This window comes from Anser brachyrhynchus, assembly GCF_964034855.1.
Source record: "Anser brachyrhynchus genome assembly, chromosome: 4".
Taxonomy (NCBI): Eukaryota; Metazoa; Chordata; class Aves; order Anseriformes; family Anatidae; genus Anser; species Anser brachyrhynchus.
The window spans coordinates 13,620,426-13,642,240 of NC_137698.1; the positions used below are offsets into that span (position 1 = coordinate 13,620,426).

The following is a 21,815-nucleotide window of genomic DNA, read 5'->3' on the forward strand; positions in this document are numbered from 1 at the left end:
CTTTTGCTCCTTTCAATGAATGGCTCAGCAAGGAAGGGTAAGATTCTATTCAACTGAACGAGGACTGTGAGACTTATTGTGCTCCTTCGTATTGAGGGGTTACTGATTTACAAGGTATACCAGATCACGCCATGGTTATTTGCTTTATTACTTCAGAGCTGGTTAAAGATATCTTCTTCAGAAGCTAGTGTTCCTGGGAAAAGCTGCTTTTGCTTGAGGACGATATCAACAGAAGCTATTCTTTCACAGATGTAGGGGAGTTTTAAGGAAAATAATACAGAAAGCTGATGAGGGGAGGGCAGGGAGAAGCTCATGATTTGTGGAAGAAGAAATCTCTCATTTCCCTCTGAAATAATGGTGGTTTTAAAAAGAAAACTTGTTCTGGTAGTTATCCCACTAGAAGGCCTCAGCTCTTCTACAACACACACGAAGCTTTCTCATGGGCATGCACTACCCTACATCCCTTGTGCCAGCACTCAGAGCACCAGGCGGAGGGCAGGACTACTGTCTGTTAAGTGCTGTTCAAAGACAGAATAAAAGGATAGTCTCTGCCACAGTGAGTTTAGACTCCCTGCTCTTACTCTTAACCTTGGTTGGTATTTTGAGTCCTGAGGCAGATTTCATGACATGGGTGCTGCTGAGTTGCCGCTGTTAAGAGATTTCTGAAGTGAGCAGGCTTTTATTCACAATGCTGTATTAATTGCTAATACATTTTGCTTTCCGGTTGCAGCATGTCAGTAATCTGCTGCTTACAAATACCCACTCCCTAGGGGGAAAATAAATCGTATGTATTTTTTGGAACCAATGCTGATTCAATACTTAGGAAATGCATTTGGTAACAATATTGGCTGTAATCCTCCTGAGAGAAATTAATTATAAACATGTAGCAAGGTAATCACAAAGCTGTTCTTGCTGTGACATTGAGCAAAGAATACCAAAGTGAACAGAAGGGTGGATTGAATTAAAAAACAAAGCAAGCCGTATTTCCAGAGGTCATTTAGTACATAATACTATGCTCAAGATCCCTTGGTGTGGGGAGAAAGGAGAGTTTCCTTGGACAAAATAAGGAATTATAACAGGACATTCCCTCCAGAACTGCTGATGCGCTGGGCCAAAAAGAAAGACCATTTCTGATAATGTGGTGGATGCTGCTCGTGATCCAGGCTGTGTGAGAGGGGTATGTATATGCATGCCTGAGTGCATGTGCTTGCCTGTGGGAGGAAAACATTTGCCTAGGTTATGAGGGAGAGCAAAACACCCCAAGGGTTAAAATAACATCATGATCAACAATAAGCTATTATTGCAGTGCCCTATTGTACAGCTACCTGCTTGCTCTCGTCTTTCTATTCATCCCTGGTACCTCACAGATACCCATCTGCTCCTATCATCTTCTCAGCACCTTTTCTCTCCTCTCTTCAAGCTTTTCTTCCCAGGTATCTGCAGGATTTTGTTTTGCCTTCACTTTGACCTTCCTCACTTAACATCTCCCAATACTTTAACACAAATTTTTCCACCAATAAGCCGCAAATGAATGTGATTTTTGTTGCAGCAACTTCATAGGACAACAAAGAAAAAATATTTTCTGCTTTTATCTCTTTTCCTGTTGCTTTTTGTTTCTTTTTGTTTGCTGCTTTTTGGTTTGTTTGTGATTTTTTTTTTCCTGTATGTATGATGGCTCTTTTTTTTTTTTTTTTTTTTAAGGAGTTGGATCTGTTCAAAGGTCTGGATTATTAGATGTTAGTCCATATATACTGAATTAATGGGCTAAGCATAGGGTAGGTGATTAAAATTACAGCCATACTGCTATGTAAATATATATAAAAGTATATATTGCAAATGGCTCCTAAATGTTCACCTTCAGGTAGTTACTGCAAGAGATATAAGCTGCTTTCTGCAACATTTAAGCCCTTTCTTAAAGCTTCCAACTCTTTTTATTGGGGACCAGGTTGTTTTTATACATGTCTAGTTATTTTTGCCCTCTGTCTTCATACAACTCTTCTTTTGCTTTTCTTTTCCATTTCACCTCTGGGCAATAGCATCTACTTTAAAATACCTTTTGTTAGCTTTGAAGCATGTAGGAGAAAGGAAAACAGTTCAAAGAGAAGCAGAGAATACTGAAATCAAGATACGGCTGCTGTCTTTCTAGCAATGACAGCATTGTCATTTTTCCCTTTCTTTTTAGGAGATTAAAGCTGAAAACACTGATGATGCTAAGACTTATCCATGTTTAGTTTTCCTAAGTATTCACATCAATGTAATTTGAATCATTCCCATTCAGCATATCCTTGTTGCTTTCAAATAGATCATTGTCCTTTGGTAAAATTATCTCATCCTGTGTAGTTCATTCTTCCAGCTATCTGTATAGGAGGTCCCATTTTTCCTTTGAAATGCACTGCAGAATGAAAACTCAAGGTTGACATCCTTCAAGAACTGTAACTTGCTAAGGTTGAATGGCTGGCTTTTAATGAAATGACTTTCTTCATGTTTGAGGACGGTAATTTGGCAATATGTGCCTTCCCCGATGTCCAGAAAGTACCCAATGAACATGTTCCACAAGGCTAAAACCCCCTAGGTCTTTGTTTAAGGTATAAATGTAAAAAAATTGACACTGGTATTGCAAAACAGCCATCTTGATCTTCTAATGTGATGGAGTCCACAGATTGCCAGGTCTCCCTGAAGGCCTCACAGTTTTCTCTCTCCCACCGTATTTGGCATCATTTTTGGAGCCAACCTCTTCTCTCATTTAAAAAGGCCTGGATGCAAATAAATCCCCTACAACACTAAACCCTTTCTTTGCTTTTAGCTTCAAGTATTACCAATGGGCTGGAGCCCACCAGGTGGCTTGGTTTGGGTCTGGCCTGACCTGGTGGGCTGGCAGGCATCTGGTGTGCAAGGGGGGAGGTAGCACTGCAAAAGAGGGAACCAGAGTGCCAGGATGCTGGGTGGGTTCATTATTATTAGTTTTGTATCCCCACGAGCCTACTTCCCATGAATATTTGATAGAGCCCGAGAAGGTCACTACAGCTTGTTTACCCTCCATATGGCATTTTGGCATGTCCCTGCTCACTCTCTGTGTGCGTGTGATTTTCAGCCTTTAGCTGTGGTACTCAGCCAGATCCCCCCTTTTTCCATGCCTGGTTAATTCAGGAAAGGAAAAAAAAAGGGGGGGGGGGGGAGAGACTTTTATATTACAGGTGAAAAGCTGTATGTACTGAGAACAAATCTGAGGGGGAAGCCTTCCTATACTCTGTGAATATGTGCATGAGTCACTAAGTAAACCAATTACAAAGGAACAGGTTTCTGAGAACCCTAGATGGCCTGTTCATGTTTCAGTGGGTTTTGCACATGAGTCCAGTTAGGTTGGCACCCTCCTCAAGGAGAAGCAAGTTTTTTCATCAGAGAGTCACTGGCCAGTACAGATTAAAGTGGTTGACTGGATGGAGCGAGTTAAGCTTGGGAAAAAAAAAAAAAAAGGTTTTGCAGGAATAATTGTATCTGTTCGTTTCTGGCTGGAAAACTCAGATGTGCTCAACTGTCACGTGACTCTGTCCCATACAAACCAAGCCTGGCATAGCTCTTACAGCGCAAGCCACGAGGTGAAACTGTTCTCAGATGTGGTCTGTGGTTTACAAGGGCTGGTGGCTTTGGGAAATTGCAGCCTCCAGAAGTTACCACCCTCAGAGAGAAGTGGGCAGAAAGGACTATGTGCCTGCGCTGACCTTGCTTCAGCCCTGGGCCTCATGTAGTAGCTGACACCTCAGTAAGAATCATAGAATATCCCGAGTTGGAAGGGACCTACAAGGATCATCGAGTCCAACTCCACACATTGGCTCCGCACAGATCTACACACAAATTCAGACCTATGACTAAGAGCACAGTCCAAATGCTTCTTAAACTCTGACAGCTTGGTGCCGTGACTACGTCCCTGGGGAGCCTGTTCCAGTGCGCGACAGCCCTCTCAGTGAAGAACCTCTTCCTGATATCCAGCCTGAACCTCCCCTGTCACAGCCTGACACCATTCCCTCGGGTCCTGTCACTGGTCACTAAAGAGGACAGATCGGCGCCTGCCCCTCCCCTCCCCCTCGTGAGGAAGCTGTAGGCCGCCATGAGGTCTCCCCTCAGCCTCCTCTTTCCAGGCTGAACAGGCCCAGTGACCTCAGCCGCTCCTCATACGTCTTCCCCTCTAGGCCCTTCACCATCTTTGCAGCCCTCCTCTGGACACTCTCCAGCAGTTTCACGTCCTTTTTGTACTGTGGTGCCCAGAACTGCACACAGTGCTCGAGGTGAGGCCGCACCAGCGCAGAGCAGAGCGGGACAATCCCTTCCCTCGACCGACTAGCAATGCCGTGCTTGGTGCACCCCAGGGTACGGTTGGCCCTCCTGGCTGCCAGGGCACACTGCTGGCTCATGTTCAGCTTGCTGTCAACCACAGCCCCCAGATCCCTCTCTGCGGGGCTGCTCTCCAGCGTCTCATCGCCCAGTCTGTACGTGTAGCCAGGGTTGTCCCATCCCAGGTGCAGGACCCGGCACTTGCTTTTGTTAAACTTCATGCGGTTGGTGATTGCCCAGCTCTCCAATCTGTCCAGATCTCTCTGCAAGGCCTTTCCACCCTCAACAGAGTCAACAACTCCTCCCAGTTTGGTATCATCAGCAAATTTGCTCACAACATCTTCTAGTCCTACATCCAAATCCTTTATATAAATGTTGAAGAGAACTGGCCCTAAAATGGAGCCTTGGGGGACCCCACTGCTGACCGTCCGCCAGCCTGGTGCAGCCCCATTTACCATAACCCTTTGAGCCCTACCCGTCAGCCAGTTATTCACACATCGTATGATGGTTTTGTCCAGCTGGATGCTGGACATTTGGTCCAGTGGGAAGTTGGTCCAGTTGGATCCTATGGGAAGCTGTGTCAAAAGCTTTACTGAAATCCAAAAAGATCACATCAGCTGTTTTCCCTTGATCGACTAGATGGGTGATCTTATCATAAAAGGAAATCAAATTTGTTTAACAAGACCCACCCCTCGTGAACCCCTGGTGGCTGGGACCAATAACACCAAAGAAGAGAAGAAAGTGGTTTTAATGATTGTTGTTTATTATTATTGTTCTTGTTGTTGTTGTAATGTATTTATTTATTTATTATTTTTCTTAGGATAATTCTATCAGTTTGTTGCCCTGGCTTGGGAAGAACTGGTAACCAAGCATCTTGAAGGGCCTTTACGCTGCACTCCTGCGCTTCTTCCAGGCAGACCTGAAGACTTCTGCTTCTTCAGAGGAGCAGCTGTCTGCATCACTGTTTTGAGGGATCTGCTGCTCTTCTCTGTGCACCGCCTTGCAGGGCAAGGCTTCGTCTTCAGGCACCTCTTGGGCAGCCTTCTTGTCCTCAGGCCGAGACACCCCATGCCCAGCGTGGCCTTCGGAAGGGTTCTCCTGTCACCCAGGTGCAGCAGCCCAGAGGAAGCCGAGTGCGCTCTTGCCCACTGCTTGGGACTCCGTGCAGAAGAGATGATACCTCTACAGGAGAGGCGGGGATGGGGGAAGGGACGGGGAGGGGGGGGGGGAAGAGGCCATCCTACAGGCAAGCCTGCATGATGGTAACTGGATGGCCTCTCCCCCCTATTTGCGGAGGCGGAGGCATGGCCGGGAATATGGAGCAGTCCGGGCGCTTCTGCGAAGACGGTGGTGTGGTCTCGCTGGTGGGAGCCCTGGCACGATGACGCTGTGCCATGTCAGATAGGATGGAGGTGGATCCACCTCCATCAGCTCTTCCTCCGCAGGTGGATCCACCTCCATGGGCTCCACACCATCCGCCGCGGCTGCTCCTTCTCGGCCAGCGCTCCTCCGCCTCCACTTCTTCTCTGGTTCTGCGAACCACTTGCTCCCACAAAGGGGTGGCCAACCATCAGCCCAGGACCTCTTCATCCCAACCATGGTTGGTGCTCGCCAGAGGACCTGGGAGATGAGTGAGGGGGGGGCCAGGCGCAGGGGCTTTTATAGGCCCCAGGACAAAGGAGGGGGGGGCAGATGCCACTGTGACATCAGGAGGCCTCTGTGATGGCCGCTGTGATGGCGCGCCATGCCCCAGGCCCAACATGGCCGTGTTGGGAGGGGGCTTGTGTGGCCTGAAAGAGGCCCTCGTGTGGAAGAAGGAAGAGGGTCGGGGGGCTGAGGGCCCCTTCTCTGGTGGTGGCTCTCTCGGGCTGTTTTGCTTGCCAGAGAGACAGGCTGCCCCTTGGGCACTGGGACTGCCCTCTGCCTCCCCTCCTGTGCCCTGGCCTCCAGCCCCCTCCTCATCTCATTCCTGGGATCCCTGTGCCACCAGAGGGTGACAATGATGTTTTGGGAGGCTTAGGGGTCACACACCCCTCACAGACGTGGCTCCCTGCAAGAGGTGCAGCCCCACTGTGCTTGACAGGAGCTGGGATAACCTCTTGCTGATATCCAGCCTGAACCTCCCCTGTCACAGCTTGACACCATTCCCTCGGGTCCTGTCACTGGTCACTAAAGAGAACAGATCGGCGCCTGCCCCTCCCCTCCCCCTCGTGAGGAAGCTGTAGGCCGCCATGAGGTCTCCCCTCAGCCTCCTCTTTCCAGGCTGAACAGGCCCAGTGACCTCAGTTGCTCCTCATACGTCTTCCCCTCTAGGCCCTTCACCATCTTTGCAGGCCTCCTCTGGACACTCTCCAGCAGTTTCATGTCCTTTTTGTACTGTGGTGCCCAGAACTGCACACAGTGCTCGAGGTGAGGCCGCAACAGCGCAGAGCAGAGCGGGACAATCCCTTCCCTCGACCGACTAGCAATGCCGTGCTTGGTGCACCCCAGGGTACGGTTGGCCCTCCTGGCTGCCAGGGCACACTGCTGGCTCATGTTCAGCTTGCTGTCAACCACAGCCCCCAGATCCCTCTCTGCGGGGCTGCTCTCCAGCGTCTCGTCGCCCAGTCTGTACGTGTAGCCAGGGTTGTCCCGTCCCAGGTGCAGGACCCGGCACTTGCTTTTGTTAAACTTCATGCGGTTGGTGATTGCCCAGCTCTCCAATCTGTCCAGATCTCTCTGCAAGGCCTTTCCACCCTCAACAGAGTCAACAACTCCTCCCAGTTTGGTATCATCAGCAAATTTGCTCACAACATCTTCTAGTCCTACATCCAAATCCTTTATATAAATGTTGAAGAGAACTGGCCCTAAAATGGAGCCTTGGGGGACCCCACTGCTGACCGTCCGCCAGCCTGGTGCAGCCCCATTTACCATAACCCTTTGAGCCCTACCCGTCAGCCAGTTATTCACACATCGTATGATGGTTTTGTCCAGCTGGATGCTGGACATTTGGTCCAGTGGGAAGTTGGTCCAGTTGGATCCTATGGGAAGCTGTGTCAAAAGCTTTACTGAAATCCAAAAAGATCACATCAGCTGTTTTCCCTTGATCGACTAGATGGGTGATCTTATCATAAAAGGAAATCAAATTTGTTTAACAAGACCCACCCCTCGTGAACCCCTGGTGGCTGGGACCAATAACACCAAAGAAGAGAAGAAAGTGGTTTTAATGATTGTTGTTTATTATTATTGTTCTTGTTGTTGTTGTAATGTATTTATTTATTTATTATTTTTCTTAGGATAATTCTATCAGTTTGTTGCCCTGGCTTGGGAAGAACTGGTAACCAAGCATCTTGAAGGGCCTTTACGCTGCACTCCTGCGCTTCTTCCAGGCAGACCTGAAGACTTCTGCTTCTTCAGAGGAGCAGCTGTCTGCATCACTGTTTTGAGGGATCTGCTGCTCTTCTCTGTGCACCGCCTTGCAGGGCAAGGCTTCGTCTTCAGGCACCTCTTGGGCAGCCTTCTTGTCCTCAGGCCGAGACACCCCATGCCCAGCGTGGCCTTCGGAAGGGTTCTCCTGTCACCCAGGTGCAGCAGCCCAGAGGAAGCCGAGTGCGCTCTTGCCCACTGCTTGGGACTCCGTGCAGAAGAGATGATACCTCTACAGGAGAGGCGGGGATGGGGGAAGGGACGGGGAGGGGGGGGGGGAAGAGGCCATCCTACAGGCAAGCCTGCATGATGGTAACTGGATGGCCTCTCCCCCCTATTTGCGGAGGCGGAGGCATGGCCGGGAATATGGAGCAGTCCGGGCGCTTCTGCGAAGACGGTGGTGTGGTCTCGCTGGTGGGAGCCCTGGCACGATGACGCTGTGCCATGTCAGATAGGATGGAGGTGGATCCACCTCCATCAGCTCTTCCTCCGCAGGTGGATCCACCTCCATGGGCTCCACACCATCCGCCGCGGCTGCTCCTTCTCGGCCAGCGCTCCTCCGCCTCCACTTCTTCTCTGGTTCTGCGAACCACTTGCTCCCACAAAGGGGTGGCCAACCATCAGCCCAGGACCTCTTCATCCCAACCATGGTTGGTGCTCGCCAGAGGACCTGGGAGATGAGTGAGGGGGGGGCCAGGCGCAGGGGCTTTTATAGGCCCCAGGACAAAGGAGGGGGGGGCAGATGCCACTGTGACATCAGGAGGCCTCTGTGATGGCCGCAGTGATGGCGCGCCATGCCCCAGGCCCAACATGGCCGTGTTGGGAGGGGGCTTGTGTGGCCTGAAAGAGGCCCTCGTGTGGAAGAAGGAAGAGGGTCGGGGGGCTGAGGGCCCCTTCTCTGGTGGTGGCTCTCTCGGGCTGTTTTGCTTGCCAGAGAGACAGGCTGCCCCTTGGGCACTGGGACTGCCCTCTGCCTCCCCTCCTGTGCCCTGGCCTCCAGCCCCCTCCTCATCTCATTCCTGGGATCCCTGTGCCACCAGAGGGTGACAATGATGTTTTGGGAGGCTTAGGGGTCACACACCCCTCACAGACGTGGCTCCCTGCAAGAGGTGCAGCCCCACTGTGCTTGACAGGAGCTGGGATAACCTCTTGCTGATATCCAGCCTGAACCTCCCCTGTCACAGCTTGACACCATTCCCTCGGGTCCTGTCACTGGTCACTAAAGAGAACAGATCGGCGCCTGCCCCTCCCCTCCCCCTCGTGAGGAAGCTGTAGGCCGCCATGAGGTCTCCCCTCAGCCTCCTCTTTTCCAGGCTGAACAGGCCCAGTGACCTCAGTTGCTCCTCGTACAACTTCATCTCTAGGCCCTTCACCATCTTAGTAGCCCTTTGTAGCCCAGTAAGCTGGATTTGTATTAATGGTGTGGCTGATGGGCTAGGAAAGCTGCTCTTCTGACATCTTGTGTGGGTTAGGCTTAGGCAGGGGGTTGCAACCAAAGCAGTGGCAGTAGTGTTAACATCAGTGAAGAAACTGCTCAGTGAACCTGAGTCCAAGCTCTGTCTTGTACTTTGCAGTCCTATTCTTTCTTTGGCCATGGCTTGGCAGCCCTGTGTGCACGGAAATTAACCTGCACTACTGATAAAGAAAGAAAATATTTTGGCATTCCTTACATAGGGAGGAAAATGAGGCACAGTGTGATAATTCAGACCAGAAAAAATGAGTTGTTCTTCTATCACTGAAAAAATCATTCCTTCTTGATGTAGCTGAAGAGCTCAATCAAAACTGTTTCAGTATTTCCTCTTGCTGCTTTCAGAGCTGTCTTGAAAACTCCTGAGTACAAAGTCCTTCAGCCATGTGGTGTATCACATGCTCCCTGGCTCCGTGTGACACCAGCCTAGTTTTCTGCTTTCCTCTGTTGACAAAGGATGGTGAAGGCAGAAAACTACTTCTGCTGTCTTGGGAGATGTCAGCTCTGGACCTCTAAGTGGTTGATGCCTGCCAATGCTGACTGGTAAGTCTGGCTGTGTCAACACATTGCTCTAGGTAATGGGAGAGCAGCTGAGAGTTTTCATGGATGCTGTTCTTTTCTCATTTACATCCTTGTTCTCCTTAGACTGGCTGTTAACTGTATCTGCACCTTTTCTTAATCTTCTGACAAAAGGTCTTTGGAAAGACGTGGCATGTTGGTGCAGTATTTTACACGTTGCAGTGGATGTGCACAAGACATAACAGCAAATCCAATGCTTGTGACTGCCTATACCTCCCATAACAGTGGGAGGTATAGAGATGAGAGAAACCTTTTTGCAATCACCACCATTTTTCTCTCTGCACCAGCAGGTGCATAAGGGAGAAGATACTGGGTATGGACTCTTAATAAACTGTGATAGTTTTAATAAATTTAAACATGCTCTGTAGCTTTTTCCTAAGGGATTTACTCACAAGGAGTAAAGATGATTAGTATGAGAATATAGCCGGACAAAACAGATGGTGTAACAAAAGGATCTGCAAGTGTTTCACGTGTTTTGAAACTGCTCCTATTCAGTACTAATGAAGAGACTGCCACCTCCTTGTGTGTTAATTCTCCAGAGATTTTGTAGCTTCCTTTTGTGTTCTGCTCCCCCCTCTCCCCTTTCCTTTGTCTTCCCATGAAGAGTGTTGTCCCCAGAGCATGATATGTTTGAAAACCAGCCATGCAAAACAGGATAGTCTATAACTTTTAATATAGCTTGTTAGAGGAAATGATTGGCTGATGAGCAGAAATTAGGACCTGCCTTGTCTTTACTAATCTGCTTTTTTACATGGCCAAACCCATCCCTTTCTCCTAAAAGCACACCTGTACAGTGTCTGCTGTAAAGGTTTTCTCCAGCGAAGTCTCACACATGCAATTTCCCTGTGATCATCCTCGCTCACATAATATTGCTGATGCAGGAGCTGGGATGGGGACCAGCAACCCCATGCCAGATCCATGCAAGACCATCACAAGGGGAGGACAGGGACAGCAGTTGCTCTCTGCATCCAGACTCTCAGCTTTCTGGCAGGCCTGAGCAAGTCTTTGTCCTTTATCCCCAACTGCATGTTTCCCTGATGCACCAGGCATGTATAAAGCCCTCCTCCAGCTCCTGCTGGTGTTGACACAAGTCTTGGTATTGCTTTTCAGAAAATTTGGCTCATGCTTGTGCATGCTGTCTAAGAAAGCACAGGGATGGCCACATGGGCTGCCAAGCCCCCGTTGTGGAAGTTGGCACTGCACCCCAAAGCAGTCCCACCACTCTTCTCTCCTGCCCTTGGGGATTCTAGCTGCTTTTCTCTATACCTTTGTGAACTGGAACAAAGCCAAAAGGAGAAAAAGGCACCTGCAGGGTCTCCTCTGCTTCCTGAGCAACCAGGACCATGGGAAAAGCTTTTTCATGGGCTAAAGAGACAACTTGAAGGGAGGAGTAACCTCAGTGGATTGGGTTGGTCCAAATGACCTTTGGGTCTCTATACCATGAACCCAACACAATCAAGATGATACAAACAAGCATTTATTGATTTTTATATATGTGGGGTGCTTGAATGTGCTTGGCTTGTCCTGATCTCTGGGAAGGGAGTACGCATTTTAGCAGTGGCTTCAATGAGAATTTAGAGAGAACAGAAGGAAGTAAGTACTTTTGAAAATCCTACCTTCAGTTTGCTTTTTAATGCTAGGAAAGCATAGGAAAGATGTATGTCTTTTTATCATAGGAAAGATGTATGTCCTGCGTCAGCTAGAGTTTTGTAAAGGATGATGGATGATACTGAGATCAGATGTTGGGCTTTACAAAGACTTCGGGTTGTTTTCTTTCTTTCTGCACAATTACTCGTTGTGAGCTGTCCACACTGGAGAGCAATGAATTAATTTTTTTCCTCAAAATTTGTGCTTTAATACTGAACTAAATAAAAAACCAGTTAGTACCAGATGACTGTGGCAGGGCTATCTTTTTCTCTGACCAATATTTGAACATTAGAAAGAAATGTTAAAGAAAAGAATTATTTAATTTCAAAGTGTCCTCATTTCTAATATTTAATTAAGCGATGTTCTCAATGATAGCATATCTTTACAGTAGAATAAGGCAGAAAAAAGCTCTCCTCTACTCACTACCTTGAATATCTCTGCTAATTAGAGGAACAGTACTTTTATATAGTAAGCATTATCTTGTGTTGTAGAAGCTCTTTCCCTATCTTGTGTCTGGTGAGAGGTGAAAGAAGTGTCTGAGTAAACAGCCCAGAATGAGTACAGATCTGCTACAGTTTCTCTTTATTCACAGGGAGTAGGTTCATCCTACCTCTCTCAACATGCTTAGGGCAGACGCACTATTCCAGACTCATACCAGGTGGCACAGGTGCTTCAGGCAATTGTAGATTCAGAGCAAATTCTTCTAAACCTCCTTACAGCTTTTTAGTGGATACTGGTGGCAATGTGAGCTGGTGGCACATCCCCACATGGGCACCATGAAGCTTCACCCTCATGGACACAGCAAGCTTGTCTGCCTGTGGCAGAGGGGAGGCCAATCCATGGCTGAACACAGCTCTAAAGGTCTTCCTTGCATTTCCCATTTTGACACGTGCTGGAGGAAAGCAGCCCTGAGGGTGATACTTGCTCTCCTCTGAATATTTGGGCTCCCCAGTGCCATCCAAGTTCAAAAACAGGGCACTGAGACCCAGAAATGTCCAAGTGATTGGTGAAGAAGACCTGTCTACAACATTAGGAAGTAAGATATTAGTGCAGTCTGTGATCACATCCTAGGGAGAAAATAGAGAATTATGTTTTTATTACTTTAGAATTACTACAACTAACCCATTGCACTCCTGCTTGGGGAAATCTCTAATGAGTCACTGCTCACAATTCTTTGAAAGCAGTGGATGCGGAATGAAATAAACAATCTGGAAGGTTGGACTGAGCTAGGGATGTGGCGTGTGCAATCATGAATCACGGGGATTGAGTGCTGGCAGCAGGATGAGCTCCTAGATGTAAGCAGGACCTGGAGATAGGCTGGGAGCCTGCTGGAAAAGCACAAGCCCTCCCTGAAAGAGGTTCATCTAGCTGTTTAATCACCCATGCCAAACTCCCAACATAGCAGCCAGAAGTCAGCAAGAAGACTCTTGGTGTCATGTCGCGTTTTGCGCTCCCAATATCTTTTTATCCCAGACCCCATGCCTTCCTTTTAATCAACAAAACAATTCCCTCTAATCCTCACCAGGTCAGGTGAGATTCTTCAGTGCAAGTACACAGTGAGAGCTTTGGCTCTGCACCAGAAAGGAGGCAGAAGAATGAAGGAATGCTCTCCTGGCTCCCCTCCAGACAGCAGGGAAGGGGACGAGGACTGTGAGTGTCCACAGCAACTGCTGGTCAAGGATGGGGGGAAGGAGAGGAGGGCACAGCAAGGAAGGGGAGCTGTTGGAGGCAATGGTCATATTGTGTTTCCCAGGAGCCCTGCACTAATGTACCCATCTGAGCTTTCCATTTGAGGTTCCTCAGGCAGGTCACAGCTAGCCTTGTCCTGACTTGGGATTTCCAGCTAGCAGGGAACATCCTAGACTTCTGTAGATTATTCCTCTCTCAAGCTGGATGTTGAAAAGATTTATGGAAGGAAGGGAAAGGCAATGGTCTCATTTCTTTGATTTTTTTTCTCACTGGTATTCTATTAGAGCATCCTCTCCCCACACATTTTTTTCCCCAAAAAAGGTTTGCCAAGGTTTTCCAGAGTTTTTGTCAAGCTGGAGTCTAAACAAACAGTAATAATAAAGGGGATTATGCAGATAATAATCATTCTTCAATTGTACTTCATGAAAACTTTCTGCTCCACGGTATAAGATTATTTTTGATTGATTTTTTAAGTGCTAAGCAGATGCTCCACTGTAATGAGAGGAAACAGAAGTGGAAAATGAGGAGACTCATACTTAAACAAATGAACAGATGCAGGGAGTGGAAAAACAACAAGGTAAACAAATGAATACTTTGAGTAAACAACCTAAAACAAATACTGAAAAAAAAATAAAAATTACAAACAATCAGCCTGCACCAATCTGGAGCTGGGTTTAATCACCTCCGCAAACTTTTCTTTTTTTTTTTTTTTTTTTAAGTTCAGATGAACTTTTCTGGCAGTTTTGCAGTATATCTGCATGTGGAAACCCCTGCCACTGCCCTAGTACTGGGATCATCTCCCAGCCCTGGATAGGGTTATGCTCATCCTTGCTTTTCCCCCTTGTACTGGAGGGAACAGAGGCCTGGTGAAAGTGGGAGGCTTGCTGACAGTAACCCAGACTCCCAAGAAAAGCCAGAACGGAGGCGTGGGATCTTTTGGTGCATTGCTGGTTCCTCCAACAACACAACTTCACTGCTGTGCTCCTTGATGTGGAGACCTCCTGTAAACTGTCTCACCCTTTGTCCTAGGAAGCATACATTGTATGTTCATTATAGACCATGGTAAAGAGCTTCCACGTGTGCAGCCTTTCTAGCCCATATCAGATGCAAGAATTTACTGTACTATGCCTCATACGGAGATGGAAATAGGTACCAGTGCTTCTCCAGATGAGTGCAAAGAGCAGAGAGGAGAGAGGGCAAGATCAGAAAGACAGAGGTGAGCCTGGGCCATGCTCAGGGCAGTAGGGAGCATCTCTGAGCCAAGCCTGGCCCTGTGAAGGGAAGAAGGAGAGGCAGAAGTGCCATGTCGAGCTGGGTGGGAAAGGGTAGTTGAAGCTAGAGAGGAAAGACAGTCTGCCTCTTGATGGTGATAAGAGCCCTGCTTTGTGCTAAACACCATATTTGAGGAGTTTATGGGCAATTTGGATGTGACATCCTTTCTCCCCATGTCAGGTGGCACCAATTGCCCTTCTCTCCTCTCCAGCCTCTGCCTGGCCTTTCCTCCAATTTCTCTTGACCATGTGTCTGCATGAACAGGAGCAAGACCCAAGGCATTTCTGGATCTGCTTTTCAGTAGAGCAAACATCTTGGCTAACAGACACTGCTCTGTTCATCTCTGTTAAGGGGCTTTGCACAGCACACAGACAGTATTCAGGGAAAACAATCCCCAAACACAGCCAGTGCCTCTGAAAGGGAATCAGTGTTCAGTACCATGCCACTGACTCCATTTCCTTCCTCCTTGACGCTGCTTGGTGCTTCCCCATCCAGCCCCAGCATGGTGGCCCCATCCTCTGCATGGTGGACACTGTGGTGATAGCCAGCAGGGAGAAAGGTAAGGGCAAACGGCGATCTACACCGTGGCCACTGCTGGCAAAACTAAGGTCCGTATGCCTTTCCTGAGAGCAAATCCTTGAGCAAAGAGCCTGTGTCAGGAGTCGTTGATGAATTTGGCTCCCTGACATTTCTGTGATAAGGAAAAGAAGAGACAGGCAGCGCTGGATTTCTGAAAAACATTTAGACAGTTCTGCAAGCTATTACATATTTTTAGCTTGGTACCTCATTACCTGCTTTTGAATGAGGTTATTATTCATTCTTTATAAGATCTCCTCCCCTCTCCCTGTCATCATTTATCCTTCTTAATTAACAAATGCCATCAATTAAAATGTCAAATATACTCTGCACAGAACATGCCAAAGCCATGCTCAGTCGTATGTTGAAAAGAGAACATCCCCACGTGGCTCGGCGGAGACAAGGATAGAAAATCTTGTCTGAAATGCAATTACTTGCAATCCATGTCTGTAAGTGAGGATGGCATTTGTCTTGCACAGAGGAGCAGGCTTGACAGCCGTAGAGCTTTCTGCTGAAGATCTACCCGATTTAGGTGGCTGGCTGCTTGGGGCCAGAAAAAGCTCATTGCAAGGGTTTTATCTTAAATTATTTTAACTACCTGGCCCTGGGGTCAGTCCTGGGTATCTGGGCTCCCTTGAGAGTCATCAGGGGCTGAGGAGGAGAGAGAAGTATTACCAAAATGTGATGCAAATCCCTAGTTTACGTGCCTATTTGAGGATAACATGAATCACCCTGTCCTGCAGAGAGGCAGGTATCTCTGGGGGACAGCGAAGCCTGCCAGAGCGGCAAACCTCCCTTGAGTGCAGTGTACCCAGGTGACTGCTGTGATGAGGCCGTTAATCTTTTGACAGCTGAAATTAGCTGAGATGTTCTTGCAGTGCTTAGTGCTTGGTGTGAGGGCACGCTGGCTCTTTATCAGGGGCTCTTCAGGATCCTTAATCAAAATACATCACTGCAAAAGGGCATTTAGAGGACATGACCATCATTTTCTGGGAACAAACACTACTTATCCACTAAGGCCTAATGGTACAAGTCCTTCAATGTGAATGCTGTGCTTATTTCAGGTCCATTGTATGAGCCAAACTGTAATTTCAGTTCATGCAGATGGAGGAGAAATGCAATTTGTACAGAACAGGCAGGTAATGTTCTTCCCTCAAACACTATTTCATGATGTGACTCAGAGCAAGTCCCTTATCTCCATTTACTTTACTTTCCATGGCAGTTTGCAGAAAAACATTTACCAGCTTGACAGGGACCTCTTGATTACCGATCAGGTCTTGGGATCACATTTTAGCCAAAGAGTTCAGGTCATGGACCATGCTGTTGTGCTAGAGGCTGTAAAAACATGCAGTAAAATGGTAGAGCTTGCTCTAAAAAGCTGGGGGAGGTTTTTGAAGCTTTGGTTGTGAAGGCAGTGTGCTGAACTGGTAAGGCAGGTCAATATATGCTTGTGTAGCTTAATGCAAGCTGGCAGTCACAGCAACATCTCTCTCCTTGGAGAGGTTTTTGTGCTTTCCACACCCACTGCCGTGCTTGGAGCTCCTGTGGGAAAGACTTTTCCCAGCTCCGCACCTCTGTGCAGTGTGGCTTTCCATGTCCTGGGCAGCGAAAGAAGACCAAGAAGAAATACTTTCACAGTAAAACACAAAAGGTCAGATTAAATGGCTCTTGCTTCCCAAACAAAAAGCAGGCAGAACATCAGGGCAGTGATCTGATTCGAATACTGACTTATCAGAGGAAATCTAAAGCTCAATAATTACTTTTTTAAAACCACGAGTGCGATTAATCTGATGTGCATACACCTCAAGGGGCTCCTGTGGCATTAAACCAAGGTCAGAGAAGCTTTTAAAGAGAGAGGTTGATGTTTTATCTTGATTCAGATTTGGCAATGGTGATGTGATGTGCAAGGAGGTGATTGGTGATGGCTAACAAGGCTTCACTAGGGGCAGATTGTGCCTGACACATCTGGTGACACCTTCTATGATGGGGTTACAGCACTGGTGGATAGGGGAAGAGCAACTGACATCATCTACCTGGACTTGTGCTAAGCATCTGACGCTGTCCCACATGATATTCTTGTCTCTAAACTGGAGAGACATGGATTTGGTGAATGGACCACTCGGTGGATAAGGAATTGGCTGGATGGTCACACTCAAAGAGTTGCAGTCAATGGCTCCATGTCCCAGTGGAGATTGGTGTTCCTCAGGGGTCAATACTGGGACCCATGTTGTTTAACATATTTGTTGATGACATAGACAGTGGGACTGAGTGCACCCTCAGACAGTTTGCCAGTGGCACCAAGCTGTGTGGTGCGATTGACACACTGGAGGAAAGGATCCATCTAGAGGGACTGGGACAAGCTTGAGAGGTGGGCCTGTGAGAACCTCATGAAGTTCAACAATGCCAAGTACAAGGTCCTGCATCTGGGCCGGGGCAATCCCAAGCACAAATACAGGCTGGGCCGAGAATGGACTGAGAGCAGCTCTGAGGAGAAGGACCTGGCGGTGTCGGTTGATGAGAAACTTGACACGAGCCATCATTGTGGGCTTGCAGTCCTGAAAGCCAACCATATCCTGGGCTGCACCAAAAGAAGTGTGACCAGCAGACTGAGGGAGGTGATTCTCTCCCTCTAGTCTGCTCTCATGAGGCCTCACCTGTAGTTCTGTGTCCAGCTCTGGGGCCTCCAGCATAAGAAAGACATGAACCTATTAGAACAAATTCAGAGTAGGGCCACAAAGATGATCAAGGGTCTAGAGCACCTCTCCTATGAAGACAGGCTGAGGGAGTTGGGGTTGTTCAGCCTGGAGAAAAGAAGGCTCTGGGAAGACCTTATTGCGGCCTACCAGTACCTAAAGGAGGCCTACAGGAAAGCTGGGAGGGACTCTTTGTCAGGGGGTGCAGTGATAGGACAAAAGGAGTAATAGCTTTAAACTGAAAAAGGGTAGGTTTAGATGAGACATTAGGAAGAAATTCTTTCCTATGAGAGTGGTGAGCCACCGGCACAGGCTGCCCAGAGAAGCTGTGGATGCCCCATCCCTGGAGGTGCCCAAGGCCAGGCTGGATGGGGCTTTGAGCAATCTGGTCTGGGGGGAGGTGTCTCTGCCCGTGGCAGGGGGGTTGGAACTAGATGATCTTCAAGGTCCCTTCCAACGTGAACCATTCTGTGATTCTATTCTATGTGTGCACCTGGTAGCCTGCTGTGGTTGTTTCAAGATCTCCCCTCAGTCTGCAGCTCCTTTTTTAGCAAAGTTTGTCTTGGATGCAGCTCTCATTTCTTAAGAAGGCACACATTTGCACTTTCTGGTGTAAAATAATTCTGATGGGTGATTTCAGCACGGGGTTCATTTCTTAAGCTATGCACACTCCATGCATTCCCAGTAGGAGAAAACCTAGGATTTAGGAAGTGTGGGTTTGTTTAGTTAATTCATTCAGTAAGATCTTTTTTCAGGAAGGCAACTCCACTTAGAAAGTGCGTAAGTTTACACTTAAATTCAAGCAAATGCTGAAATGTTGCTGGAGATGAGAAGATTTGCTAGGAGTGTAATGGTAACCATGTGCTTAAATATTTAGCTAACAGCAGTGGTATTAAGCAGATGCTTACGTGAGTTTCTTTAGCGGAGAGAGCATTGCAAGAGAGAAATATCCAGAATCCAGGTTTACAAGGCGTCTGGAACACTGGCTGGATGTAACTGTTTGTGAGTGGTTTCTGGTACATATCAGTTAGAGAATTATATGCTGGAGATGACATTTTGCCAGTTGGGGTGACTCAAAGCCTTTTTTTCTTCAGGATGTAAAAAACTCATTAGAAACAACAGCCCTGCATGGGGTAAAAAATCTTCAAACCTTCCCACATATAGTTATGGGCTCTGAAGTGACTGCTACCAGTAAGGAAAGAGGTCTTGGAGTTCCAACATCTGCTCAGTCCTCATTAGCAGTTATGCTAAAAATTATTAGGGAAAGAGAACAGAAAATACCCTCAGGCTGCTGTTTAAATGTGTGGTGTTTTTACATCTTGAGCGCTGTGTGCAATTCCAGTTTGTCTAGCTCAAAAATGATCTAGCAGAGCTGGGCAAAGTCCAAAACAAGGCAATAAGGATTATCAGAAATATGAAATGGCTTTATATAAGGGGTGACTAAACGGCCTAATGTTCTTTGGTTTGGAAAAGAAGTTCCTGGGGTATATACAAGGGAAACCCATAGAAAGTGTGGTAGAGAGGTGAAAGTCAATTGTATTTATAATTCAGGAGCTAGGAACATTAAATTGCCAAGTGACAGATCCAGTACAAACAAAAGCAGCCTTTTTTTTTCCTTTTTTTTTTTTTTCAGTACCACGGGCTAGCCTAGAAACATACCTGGCTTCAAAGAGATTAGACAAGTTCACGGAAGGGAAAAACCCATCAAGGTTGGTTTGGTGTGATTATATCTCCTCTGCCTCAAGGAGTCCCTAATACCAGACAAGTATCTTTACATACTTACTATGGACTATAATCTCTGTGCACTCAAATCGGTAGAGTGTTTGGTTTAACAGAACACCTCTGACAGTACAGCTATATGACACTGCAGGGCCAAAATACAAGCAGATTTTGCTGGCTGGGTTGGCATCTTTCCTTGGGACTGAAAGGCTCATGTATTCTCCTATTTAAAATATGTACTGGAAAAGCAGACAACCAATCTGTGCAGGAGGGGCATTGGACAAATGTTAGAGGAGGAATTTCAGCTCCTTGCTGGGTGATCTTGGAGGGAATCACATCCTGAATCACTTTTCAAGCACAGAAGTTTTTTCATAGGGTAGGATTCTCTAATCCAACAGAAAAGGGCGCGCACACACACATACACACACACAAAAAAAAAAAAAAAAAAAAAAAAAAAAACATCCTGAAGACCTGGATCTTTTTCAGTTAGCAAGTTGAGTTCTTCCACAATAGAAAGCAAATCCCATGATCTTTCCCATAGATTAAGGAATCCCCATATTGAAACTAGCGTTTTCCTAAACTACTATTCTGTCTGGAAGTCTGTCATTGATAGGAATGAACTGCCTTCTAATTGGCAGCCTTAATTTATTCATGACTTTGCTAAATACATTTATTCTTGTACCAGTTCTAGCCCTCAGCTTAAAAAACAAATATTTTTTTTTTCTATATGGTGTTTATAACCCTCATATATTTTGTAAAGTGGCAGAAAGACCTACATTGCAAGCAACTATTTATGGTTAACTAGTCCCCACACTTGCCTCAAAGCCAACCCAGTTATCCCGATAAAGCTTCTAATTGATATTTTTGTAACCTGTTCATGAAGGCAGTGGAAACTACATGCTGCTCACAGGGGATGCATACTAGTGTTTTGCTTCCACCTTTACATCCAGAAACAGAAAATGTGTTTCCAGATTTTTAACTTCACAACGGGAAATTTAAAAAAGAATGAATAAGAAGGAGAAAGCTTACTCTCTAGTCATGTAGCTAAACCAAGCAGGAATAAATACATGAAAGGAGCAGTTGAAAGGGTCAAATTATTGGATTTAACCAGCATTCATTTATTCTGTAATCTATACATTTATGTATGGCAGAGTAGAAGTTCAGAGTAAATGTGTTATCCACCGTAAAAAATAAAATAAAAATAAACAAATAAATAAATAAAGGTATTATTGTTAAACAGGGTGCTAAAAGAAGACACTAAGGAAACATAGAAATTCTGTTTCAACACACACACAAACAAACAAACAAACAAAGAAAACCACAACCCAAAACCAAAGAAATCTCAAATTCTGGAAAGCTAAATGCTGAACTCTAATAAGAGCCAAGAAGATGTTTCTTGCTAAATACAAGAGAATACTTTCTACTTCCCAAACACATCAGAAATAAGGATATTGCCATCTAGTCTATAAGGGTAATAAATGATTGAGTCACAATAGGGGACAATCAGAAAGTTCAGACTATGTATAAAAAGTCATAAAAAATTAATTATTTTTGGAACCGAGGGAGTTTTCCCACATTGCAACATCTTTCTGGGATGCTTTTGTGACAAGCAATCAGAAATTAAATTACTGATACAAAAGGTTTCCAAATAAATTAACAAGATGAACAGTAACCAATTGTGAGTACTAACTAATTCTCACAAGGGGTGTAAAGGAACTCAAGTATGAAAGTGCTGACCTACCAGCTGTGTCTTTCATGTGCTCCTTAAATAGCCCATTGTACCAGGAGAATGGAAAATGTAACATATGTTTTCGAAGTGAAGTCTGGGAGCATCTGGTGTAAACTGTAATTAAGAATGGAATGAGTAGACATTTGGACAAATATGATACAGTGGGAAAAAAAAAGTATATGTACTTTTTATAAGGGGAAGTTATTACCATGCAAATCTATTAAAGCTCTCTGTAGCAACAGATATATTAATAAGGAGAATCCAATCAATATAAAACATTGGATATTGAAAGTCATTTGACAAAGACTCTTCCACCAAAGCCATGGAATACGTGAAAATGTTCATTGATGTATATATAGCATTCCTATATATTAATTATTTGTAATGGATTTGTTCCTATACAATGTTTTCTCTCTGTTAAAAGGTAAGCAATGAAGGGAAGAAAAAAGGGACATCCTTTAGTGATCAGTACCAGGACTTGGTATGTTCTGCAAAGTCAGAGGCAACTGGAATAAAGGTGATTGGGAAGCAGCAGAATTCCCCAGCAGTAATATGCTATCCCAGAAAAACAAAACTAAAATTTCCATTGAAGAGTTGAAGACAGGAAGTGGCTGCTTGATAAAACAGAATTCAGTGTCAATAAATGCAAAGTAATACAATGGAAAACAGTGCTAAATATGCATCCCAAGCAAGAAGTTTAAATGAACTG

At 46.2% G+C, this 21,815-nt stretch overlaps 1 protein-coding gene across 1 annotated transcript in view; it reads right to left on the bottom strand.

The window, feature by feature from the left end:
* The window catches only part of LOC308195067 (uncharacterized protein), a 1,623,621-nt gene that overhangs the window by 1,203,421 nt on the left and 398,385 nt on the right, over window positions 1-21,815 (bottom strand). The gene's annotated exons all lie outside the window — the stretch shown is intronic.